The sequence below is a fragment of the Antechinus flavipes genome, chromosome 2 (assembly GCF_016432865.1).
Source record: "Antechinus flavipes isolate AdamAnt ecotype Samford, QLD, Australia chromosome 2, AdamAnt_v2, whole genome shotgun sequence".
NCBI lineage: Eukaryota > Metazoa > Chordata > Mammalia > Dasyuromorphia > Dasyuridae > Antechinus > Antechinus flavipes.
The window spans coordinates 546,738,729-546,750,868 of record NC_067399.1 but is presented as its reverse complement, the minus strand read 5'-3'; positions in this window follow the sequence as shown (position 1 = coordinate 546,750,868).

Below are 12,140 nucleotides of genomic sequence, written 5' to 3'. Positions count from 1 at the left end.
TTTTAGAAATTATGCAGTGCTTTCAATGATCCTAAACTGCTTACTACCATACAAACTTTTTCTTTAAAACAAATATTTTTCTGGAAAGTGATTTGAAAAGACTCAAAATTTCATGTAATCCACAGAATATTGGAAAATGCATAATAGGTTAAAATAGGTTGCACCTATCATAAATGTTTGTTCAATTGTAAATTGTTCATTTGTAAAATGACATTAAACACCACTTCAATATCATTATGATCAGAAAAAGAAGTATATGAATGAGACAGTGAGAACGAGATGCAAAAGATAGCCCAAGTGTTTCATTGGTACCCCAATATAGTAAATGAACTAGAGAAAGGCCTTCAATGAATGGAGGAGGAATAGAGCATCTATAGCAAAACTATTAATAAAAATAAAACAAAAGAAGGTAAGCCATGAAAGGGATTGCTATTAGCATCTTTGGAAGGAACAGAATACACACCAATGAAATCAGGGATCCATGTAAATATATGCATATTAATTTATACAAGAGTCCATGAAAATGTGTTCATTATTCATTTCAATAGTCTATACATATGTGCCTAAACACTGTACTGTCTCTGAATGGGAAACTATATACATATAAATTATAATGTGTATATATGTCTGTATCAATAATTAGCTAGTTATAGACTAGAAACTTTGAGCCTTATTCAAAAGAAAAAAGTAATCCTAGCACTTGCAATTCTTGAATAACAATGCAGAGGTTAAGTATATATATATATCTTTTAGTGAAGTACTAGTTAAGAAATGAAATATGTATACATACACATGCAAATATACATACATGTATATTTGTGTTTTTTTTATTTTATTTTAAACAAAAGTTTACATCATATATTCCTGATCATTCTCACCTTATCTTTTAAGGTAGCTAATGGGAGGAAGAACTGAGAGAATGAAGAATTTCACATGGTAATGCACTGGACCCTTCAAATTAGCACTATTTTCTGTTTAGTGGAATAAAGCACAAGGGGGGGGGGGGAGGGGGGGGTAAATCTTGGCCTTCATCCAAGAAAGTTGGCTGCTGAAATTCCCAGAGTGCTTTTTTATATAGATTTTTTTTTCCTATATGGTGGGCCCCAACATGGATTCTCAGAGATCAGATGTTAGCCAGTCCCTTGACTGTGCCGAGAATCCCACCAAACAGACCACTCTCTTTTTCAGTGGTTTTCTTTTGTGCTAGATTCTCCAAGAGTTTACATGATCTCTGGAAGCAAGGTTATGTCTTACAACTGCATTAACTCATTCAGGACACTAGGGGACCCAAAGGAGCCTCATAAGGACAAACTTGCTTAAGGTACTAAGAGACTCCAACTAATTAGATATAAATGTTTGAGACTCAATTTGCTCTTATTTTACTTCAGAGAAAGCTATCCTAAGGAAAGTAAGTTAATGAGATTTCAAGTGTGAGAGGGGAGAGAACTTGAATTAAAGAAAAAAATACTCCCCCAAACTCTAGGTTGTTGGTGAAAGGTTATCATAACCCAAATCATATCACCTTTCTCTCACAGGATCCGAGAATTTAGAGCTGGAAGAGACTTTATGGATGATCAAGTTGAACTTTCTCATTTTATGGAAACTGAAGCTGAGATTGTATTTTGTCCAAGGTCATCTGGATAGTGAAAAAAAGAGCTGGGGTTTTAAACCAGGTTGCATCAAAGTAACAAAGATCTAGAACTGAATAGTAAGGCAAAAGCCATTGAATCCGACATTTTACAGATGAGAAAACTAAGGCCTGGGGAGGGGAAATGGTTTGTTCAAGGTCATGATGGTAATTAGTATCAGAGTTGGGGTTTGAACCTAGGTTTGGTAAATTGAGAGCCCGTGTTCTTTCTACTGTCTCATAACTATTTTGCACTAAAAACATCCTAACTACATTCATAGCTGCAAAGTTTTCCATGAAAATTGGAGGTCTTGGAAAATTTCCCCAGTGGAAGACCACTGGGAAAATTTGTAGGCCATTGCCGTTTCTTCCTTCCGTGTGGAAGATTGTAAGTTAGTCTATAAATCACTACTGAAATTCTTACTAGCCTTCTGGGGAGTATACTTGGCTATTCGAAATAGTAATATTACAATAGTAATGCTATACTGAGAGTACAATACCAGAAATTCTGTGCTTCTAAACGAACTGAAGGGATATTTACAGTCCCTCTATATAGGACTTACAGAAAAGTATTGACAAGAACAGCACAGAAGAAAAGGCATGAAAGGGACATTCCTCTTACTTATTTACGTAATCTATTAAAGATACATTTTGGATAAATGAAATCGAGTGAAGAAAAATGGAGCTTCCAATTAATTTATCATTTTTGGAATAGTAAGGGAATTTATTCCATCTAGTCTTCTCATTATTTCTCTAGCTCAATAAATGCTTAGGAAAATAAATGCTTAAAATAAGATGGAGAAATCTAAGGTTAGGAACCCCTCGGAAAATGTTGAGGTAAGATGAAAATTAGAGGATGTTTGTTATCTGGAGACAATTCTAAAGAATTTTGTAACCTTGTAATAAAAATTCAGAGTTGTGATAAAATTGGTTCGGCCATAGCCTAAGGAAACAGAAAAGGTTAATAAGAAATAAATTAGAATGAAAATTGTTTCTTTTACTGGGCCAGATTCTGCCCTCGGATTTATTTGCACACAGGACTCCCACTAAAGGATGTGAAAGCTTCATGTTAATAGCAAAGAACAGAATTTCGTGCCTCACCTTTAAATTAAAAAAAATATATATATACATATATACATATATATAGTTGAAGGAATAAAGAGTCCCAAATAGCAGGCTAAGCACATGGATGAACATAACCCTAACATGAAAAAAAAAAAAATCTGCTTCTGAAAACCTTGGTTCTTGATGAGTGGAGACAACAGGACTTCACTTCCAGACCAGACTAAACCAGCAATTTGAAATACTTTGACCTTGTACTAATACATATCATTTCTTTCCAAAAGGTACCACAGAGCTCAGTAAAGGATCTGGAGTGGTTAGAAATTTTCCTTGAGGGACTCAGCAGAATTTAGGGTCAGTTTCCATCACTAGCCACTAGGGAAATATATTGTCCTTTCCCTGATATGGATAAATTGATTTTTCCTCAGAGATTTGTTGGTAATTTCCACTTTACATGGTGAGTCACATGGACAGAAACCAGTAAAAAGTGAAACTATCCATTCCCTTCAGTATTATTCACATGGATGCTTTTAATATCATCTTATACCCCTTGCTCAGACCCACCCCCCCAATCTCCATTATAAAAATAACACAACTTTCTAGCTGTGTGACCCTAGGCAAATCACTTAACCCCAATTGCCTTAGCAAAAATAATAATAATAATAATAATAAATAAAAGTAACACAAATAGCGTTTATGAGGTCACTCCAAATAGGAACATATTTTATATCTTTAAATAAAATTTAATTTGGTTTCCTGAACTATGATTCTGACTTTAAACTTGCAAACCTCTCAAACACTAAAAAATGTAATAACATCAGTATTTAAAATAAAGATATTAAAATGTGAATAAAGCCCCTGAGTACTCTTTTCAGATAGTTTCCATAATAATATAGTGTTTATTTCATCATACACACACACACACACACACACACACACACACACACAAGTCACAGTACATTTCTTTGAAATAACTTCAAAGAATCAAATACTTTTTGGTCCATACCAACTCTATTCCCATTTCCCCTCTTTCCCCAAGAAATAAAAGAACTTCTCTAACCAAACCTGCTTAAAATAATTTTTTTTCTTTACAAAACTGAAACGATTTAAAATCAAGTTTTCAAAATTAGTTATTGTTGAGTTGTTTCAGTCATGACTCACTCTTCATGACCCCATAGATACTGAAGCAGTTTCCTTTTCCAGCTTATTTTACAGATGAGGAAACTGAGGCAAACAGGGTTAAGTGACTTGGCCAGGGTCACAAAGTTAGTAAGTGGTGGGGATCAGACTGAAACTCAAAAAGTAGGGTCTTCCTGACTCTAGATCTGGTGCTCTATTCATTGCATCAGCTAGCGTCCCCATTTTTCAAAAATACATTTTTATAACCTCAGGAATTCACCACATACTGAATTACTTGGCCCTAGCATCTTCTAAAAACTGACAAAAATTGGAAACCATAAACTGAGAGGAAAAAATCAACTATATACATACATACATATATATACATACAATATATGTGTATGTGTGTGTGTGTGAATAAAAGTTTACCAATATGCTGAGAGAACTTAAAAAATCTGAGTGCACCTGGAGATAACTAACATGACACATAGACAAGAGGTGCTCATTTAAAATGTCTTTTATATGATTTTGCAGATATGTGGTCCTAGCTTTCTAGTCTATGTGACCAATTCCAAGCCAAGGCACACCATCTGATCCCTAACAATCCTTATGATCCACTCACTAAAGATGCAAGTCATGAACTGTTACTCTTCCTAGGAGTTTGCCAATGTGCTCACATTACAAAGCAACCAAAAATATGAAAACAGATTTTTAGAGCTCAGCTGACAAATCTTAAAGTTAGAAAATAAACATTTTAGTTCTAGTCTGTTAATCCTGACTTTAAGTGCTTTATAGTTTGTAAGTAGAATTCTGAGGCAATTTTGAGTCATTGAGAACCTAATTCTAATGCACCTTTTTCCCAATGATGAACTATACACAAACCAATCTAATCTATATACTATACCATTTATAAGAATCTAAATAACAACGCCTTAAGAATTTCTAAGCCAATGATTATGAACTACAAAAGCAAAATTCCTTCTAAGAAGACCTTTAATTAATTTACATTTAAATAATTAATTTAATTTAAATTCTTTGAATTCACACAGTATATATTTATTCTGAAGAGATCAACAACAATTTCTTTTTGGTCCTTTCCCCATGTGACAAATCTTATGTGATCTGGAAGGAGTTACAACTGTCACCACATTTTCAGGGAGAGATGTAATAGCTGGCAATGACTTGTTTTATTTAATCCATGGCAGAGTTAAGGCTGACATTCTTGAATTACAGACCGTGGCTCTTATCAGGAGACCACCTTTGATCCAAATGTAAATATCTTAATCTACCTCCCTCCCAAGTAGATCAGTGCAATTCCTGGGCCCAACAACAAGCTCAATAAACTACCAGTAATGCTGGGCCTAGGCTTTTTAACTGTCACGATCAACTGGGAAGGGACTCATGTCACTTAGTATTTGCTCCCATGAAAATCAGTTGTAAGAGCAGAAAGAGAGAAGTTTTTAACAAGGAGGAAAACCCGAGACAGTTGTCTCTAGGATTCTTCACCACAGCTTCAAGGACAACTAGGAAAAGAGCTGCTATTTGAGGCAACTTCATTATAAAATCATTTTTAATAAGCAATCTTAACAAAGAGAGGGAATACTCTTGTGGAGAAGCCCCCAAGGGACCTAGAGGCTGCCCAGTTAAGTTATTAGGAAGTTTCACACAGGGGACCAAACAGCTATTTCATTGGCCTCAGGGGACAGAGTTTAGTTTTCACCTGTTCTCTAGAGGCATTGGTGTTATCCTGTCTGCTAACAGCAGATACTGGTAACAATCAATTATCCCCACGTCCCAACTTGGTGAGGGAAAGTGAATTTTCAGTTTCGTTGACACAGAAAGACGGCGAAAGAGAGACAGATAAATTAACTCAATGTGGTTCATTATGCTGAAGACTTACAGATGCACTATGTAACAAAAATGCCTAACATGCACCTTGGTTTTCTCTAAATGACACCATATAACCCCATTATAAGGTACTTATGGAATGCAAACAGAAAAAAAAGTCTAATTGTCCTCTTATTACATCACACGGATGCATCTGGGAAAAAATGCTTTGTGCTGGTAAATCATTGCAACTTTACTCTATTTCAATAAGATCTGAACATGCTTTTAGATTAGGGTTCAAAATCCTATCAAGTCCTACCTAGGACCAAGATTTCTTGAAAGACTAGATCCTCATCGTAATGTCTGGCAAATTAGAGCATAAAGGCAGACCTTCAGATACTTGATTCAAAGTGATATATGTGTGTGTGTATATATACTTTTTCCTTATGCTTCCTTCTTCATCTCATGTTCTCACTTTAACATTTTGGCAATAAATGATTTTGCAATATAAATTTTATATCTGCCTATATAGAAAAGCCAAGCATGCTTTTATTCATTCTTTTTAATAATCAGGGCAATTTTCCCTTGTCAGTCATATTGTAGGTCTTTTTCTTTGCTAGTAAAACTCACACATGTGTACTGTATTTCTTTCTTTCCTTCCTTCCTTCCTTCCTTCCTTCCTTCCTTCCTTCCTTCCTTCCTTCCTTCCTTCCTTCCTTCCTTCCTTCCTCTCCTGGTCTTTCTTTGTCTGTCTCTTTTTCTCTTTTACTACAGAAATGCCTCTAGCATTTTTATTAGTATTACTACATTACTATAAAATAATTTCTCCTGAACTTGGAGCTGAAACCCAGAATCAAATACTACCTAAGGCACGGGTCAGCTAAATTATGCTCACTAATATATATTGAAGTGCCTCATGTGATAGTGCCTTGGATTCATTGTGTTGTGGTGGACTAGATGCTTGTTCCAGAATCATATAACTTGATTTCAAATGCTAGTCTGACTCTTGCCAACAGGGTGATCCTCAGTAAGTAATTTTTTTTAATCTGTAAAATGAAAATTATAATAATAATAGTACTATCTACCTCATTGGATTATTGCGAAGAAAGAGCTTTGTAAAACTTAAAGATAGCATAGAAATCATCTTATTCTGTTTAATATTTCCCATGCAAAGTATCACGACTCTCTTTTTGAAAAGGCAGAAGATTCATTTCTTAAAGAAAATATTCAGCATACACAGACACAAGACTTATGGATCATCCATACATCTTTGGTTTCCCTTGGTTTTGGCATCTGTTCAGTCCTGGAAATTATCGAGTACATCTATTTTCTGAAGATCAGGCAGTCTAACATAAAAAGGCTCATCCTCACTTGGTTATAAATTTGATTGGCCATTTGTTTATAAATTTGTCCATGGCAACGTAAATAAAGAATAATACAAAATGGCTACCAGGAAAGTGTTCTATCCTGGAAACCAGGCTTTACTTTTTGTTCAAGATAACAAGATATAATTTCAGGGGAAACTTAGTCACCTCATAATGTAGTACTCAGGATAAGCATTTGCAAAAAAAGACCATCAGGAAAACAATTGCACTCTATTTGTGGGCATCTATTGCTGAGAATGAAGAGCTAAAGAAAGCCTTCAAAGAGAAGGCTTTCCAAATTCAATCAAAATCTACTTTAATACTCACTGCCTTCCATGGAAAAATGGGTACAGAGGAGGAAGGAAAAAAAATTGAAATGTTGAAAAGCCAAATTTAGGAATAAAACTTTTGCTTTGTACATAATAGAAACTTAAATGTTTGTGAACTGAATAAACTAAGATGCACCTAAAAACAAAGCTCCTATATGCTGTAACTGTATATTGTTGTTTCTTCTTTTCCTATTTCTTTGGAAACTTTTGTATTAAAGGATACATTCATTAAATTAAAAAAAAATTCTTGAGCCATACTATCTTTTAAAAGTGTAATTAGTTATATATGAATTATCAGTGTGTTAAAAATTGGAAAAAATAATAATATAGGATTTCATTATAAAGTAGTTTGGGAGTCAAAAGGAATAGTTAGAGTGATATTCAAGGGTCCCTACAACACAACCCTAAGTTATATTTCTAAGGACAGGTAGGTGGTACAGTAGTTAGAGTTCTAGACCTGGACTCAGCAATCTTAGTGAGTTAAAATCTGGTCTCAGAGACTTAGGAGTGATTTTAGGCAAGTCATTTAACCTGAATTTGCCTTAATTCACTAGAGAAGAAAATGGAAAACAACTTGATCATCTTTGCCAAGAAAATCTCAGTAAGGTCATAAAGAGTAAGACGTGACTGAAACATACTTTTCTAAGTCCCTCAATATTCACCTTCAAGCATCGTATGACAGAGCCAAATTGGACTGTCTGCGTTTCCTGAATTACCCTAATTCTCCCCCCTCAGTCTGTGTCTTTATTCACACAATTCATTTTATGTGAAGTGCCCCTATATTCTGCATTTGAAGATAAGGAAATCTATCCTTCAAGGCTCAGCTTATTCCATGAAACCTAGGTTGCTGTCCCCAGCTCGAAATAATCGCTCCTCTGTATTTTCAAAGGCACTTTATCAGTTTCTTTCTTAAGGTACTGATCTCCTTCTACATTCTATGAAAATTAGCTGAGTGTGCTTCATGTCTCTAACTTAATCATAAAAATCCTTGATGGCAGAGACCATATCATTCTTGTACCTCTAATGTGCCCAAGCACAGAGAAAACAGGTGATCAAGGTTTGTTTCTAAGCTGAATTGAGTATTTTCATGTTTGGCTGAGAAAAATGCACTATTAGTAATGTTTCTGAATCAACATTTTCAAGGATGAAGATCACTTTTGAATGTCTACATTTTCACAGACTTATCTAGCATTGTATTCCTTTTTTTAAAAAATAACTTTTTATTGACAGAACCCATGCCAGGGTAATTTTTTACATTATCCCTTGCACTCACTTCTGTTCTGACTTTTCCCCTCCCTCCCTCCATCCCCTCCCCCAGATGGCAAGCAGTCCTATACATGTTAAATATGTCACAGTATATCCTAGATACAATATATGTGTGCAGAACCTAACAGTTTTCTTGTTGCACAGGGAGAATTGGATTCAGAAGGTATAAATAACAAAAATGCAAGCAGTTTATATTCATTTCCCAGTGTTCTTTCTTTGGGTGTAGCTGCTTCTGTCCATCCTTAATCAATTGAAACTGAATTAGCTCTCTTTATCGAAGAGATCCACTTCCATCAGAATACATCCTCATACAGTATTGTTGTGGAGGTATATAATGATCTCCTGGTTCTGTTCATTTCACTTAGCATCGGTTTATAGCATTGTATTACTAATCTCCATGATTTGAGAAAAGAGGTAACTGAATATACAAGAACTTGCAACAATTTTGTACACCCCTTATTCTCCTCCTCAGTATCCGGCTCAAAATCCACAAATACTGTGAATTTGTTTTTACATGCAGAACATGATTGGATTAGTAAGATATCCAAAATCTTGGCACAGTATAGCTTAGCAGAGTATTTTATTTTGGCACTTACTTTGTGATGTATGACAACATTTAATTTGTGGTGCTTCTTGTGAGAATTAAACTGGGTCTTTAAAATGATGCATATTTAAATGTGGGAACATTTTTTAGGTGATGATATTGCATAGCTTTAAATAGTCTTGTTAAAGTGAGTTTTTATGTATAAATGGAAGAAAAGAAATCACTTTTATTTCCATTTGTTTCACTGTTAAAAACCAGTGTTGATCAAATGAATATAATTATGATTATCTTCACAAATATCTTCTTTAACCCGAATTCTGTTCTTCTTCAATACGTTTAAAGCTGTTCTAAAGAATGAAGTCCTCTGGTTTCAGAAAGAATTTAGTATTAGCAAAGACAAATTAGACTTCATTGTATTTGTCTTCAAAATGGGTCTTTATTATGTTTTTCAATGTTCAACTCAATCATTAACAGAGCATATCGATATATAAATACAGCTATAAAATAGGAACAATTATGTCATTTAGAGGTTTTTTGATTTGTTTTTTTGTTTTTTGTTTTCTTGGCAATACTATTCTGAATTATTCTGGAGGTTGAGTTATTCTGAATTATTAGTACTATGATTCAGAATCCCTTTTGACCTTGGATATAAAATGGGTATCTTGATCTAGACAAATGATAAATTGAAAAGTCTGCCAAATAGACTTTCCATAAATGCAAATATAATCATGTTACTCCTCTACTCAATAAACTCTGGTGGCTCCCTATTGTCTTTAGAGTAGAACATAAACTTTTTGTTTAGCTTTTAAAGCCTTTCACAGTCTGGTCTCAATCTATCCCTCAAGCCTCATTGAACATTACTCTCTCTCCTGCACTCTGAAATTCAGCCAGACTAGCTTTCTCTTTCTTCCTCACATATTACACTCTATCTTCTCTCTGTGTATTTGAACTGATGAGCTGTCAAACTTGGAATTCACTTGCTCCTCACCTCTGCCTCTTAAAATCCCTCTCTTTTTTCCAAGAGGTACCTCTAACATCACCCACATGTAATATTTCCTGATTTTCTTTCTGTTGTCTCTGTGTGTCTTTCTGTCTCTTGTGTTTGGTATATAGAATGGCAGTTAAAAGATGTTTATTGATTGATTAGTACAAATAAAATTATAACAAATAAGCAAGGTACTTTGAATTTCAACTAATAACTTAGAAGTAGAAAAAAATAAATTCTATTATCAAAGAATTACTAGATTGGTTTTTGGGGAAGAGAGAGGAAAGGAAAGGCTATGGGTTTGGAAAGCACAAAACACCTTCCAAGGTATAATGGCATAGCGCAAAGAATCTGCTTTTCTTCATACATCACATATTCCCCATGAAAGATATGCATTGAAGGTACATCTTTTTTAACTTGTGAAAATATTTGAAAGAAATGGATAGTACATTTCTTCTTAATGTGTTAAGACTAGCCTCAAACTCTAATCCACTTCAGGAAGTGATTATAAGCAGGACAATTGGCTAGATATCAGGAAACAAAGACTAAAATGAAAAAATAGATCTTGCTCCCAAGGAGCATACACATTCTAGTAGGGTTTTAAATGTTTTTTGCTTATTGGACTCCTGTGGCAAGAAAAAAGACTGTGGATCACTTCTCAGAATTATTTTTTAAATGCCTAAAGAAAATATATAGGGTTATAGAGGAAACTAATTATATTGAAATACAGTTATCAAAACATTTTTTAAAAAATGTTAATGGACCAAAGTTAAGCACCCCTTCCAAAGGGAAGCTTACATTCTAGCAAGGATTTTATTTGAACTTTGGACCTAGTGATAGGTTGGAATGCTATGTCAAGTAACTATTTTTCATTCAATGCATATATCCCAACTTTTATGTGATTTGTCTCGAACATATCTAGGAAGACATTGGCTGCATCAGAGTAGAAACAAGACTATGTGAAATGGTGTCCAGTAGTACAGAGCAGATATGCTTATTTTTTTCCCAATCTCTGGATTTAAAACAGTATCTTAACCCTCCTTGAGTATAATCTCCCACCTAAACCTCCAAAATAAGTGACATTCTATTACTCTTGAAGTTTTTTTAGAGTCTCTTTTTAGAACCTGCTATCTTATTTTAAAATTTTAACTGTTATATTTTAGATAATATATTTCATTCTAATACTCGTCAGTTTTCTCAGCATTTTAACCTATATTTCATCTTCATTTTGGCTCTTTATATAAGCCTCATAAGTTCATCAGTGAAGGTATCATCTGCACTTTATAGATGAGGGAAATGAAATCCAATAAGGTTAACTGAATTGCTTAAGGTCACACAGCTAATTGAATAATAGAGTTGCCGCTTTAGTGTCTAGGTCTTAAAATCATTGTTTAGGTCTCTTTCTATAATAAAACATTGGGAACAGCTTGGGTCTTCCCTCCCCACTTAAGAGTATAAGATCTTTGTAGATAGTGTATGCATCATGTAATTTCTTCTGAATCTTCTGTAGTGTATAGTCCAGTGCTAGGCCCATAGCAGGTACTGGGAAATGATACCTTGAAGAAACAGGGCCTGCTGGCTCAAGGCTTTTGTCTTTGGTTCCCTACTTTATTCTGTATTTTCCTAGAGCTCGCTGACAGCATATTCTAAGACATTTTGTCTGGAATACTCCTCTCATGAAAGAAAGCTTTCCAGGCTAAGAAATGAGTCCTCCAGCTGGCCCATATGTACTTGGTTAACCTCTTCCCTGGAATGTTTGCCAATGTGTAGACATGACCTTGTTGAAGTCCTCCTACGAGAGAACTTCAACGTGGCTTCTACTCACTCCAGCTCCAATGAAATGCATGGGAAGCAAGAAATTAAAAGTGTGAGTCATTGTCCTGAGTCAGATCTGTTGTCATGGCAATCTTGTAAAGCCATAACCAAGTACCTTCCATTGGCTTTGCCAAGAAGGGTTCTTGAGTTTTCCTGGCTGAGGAAAATAATGTAGATGAGCAGGAAACCTGAATTGCTAACA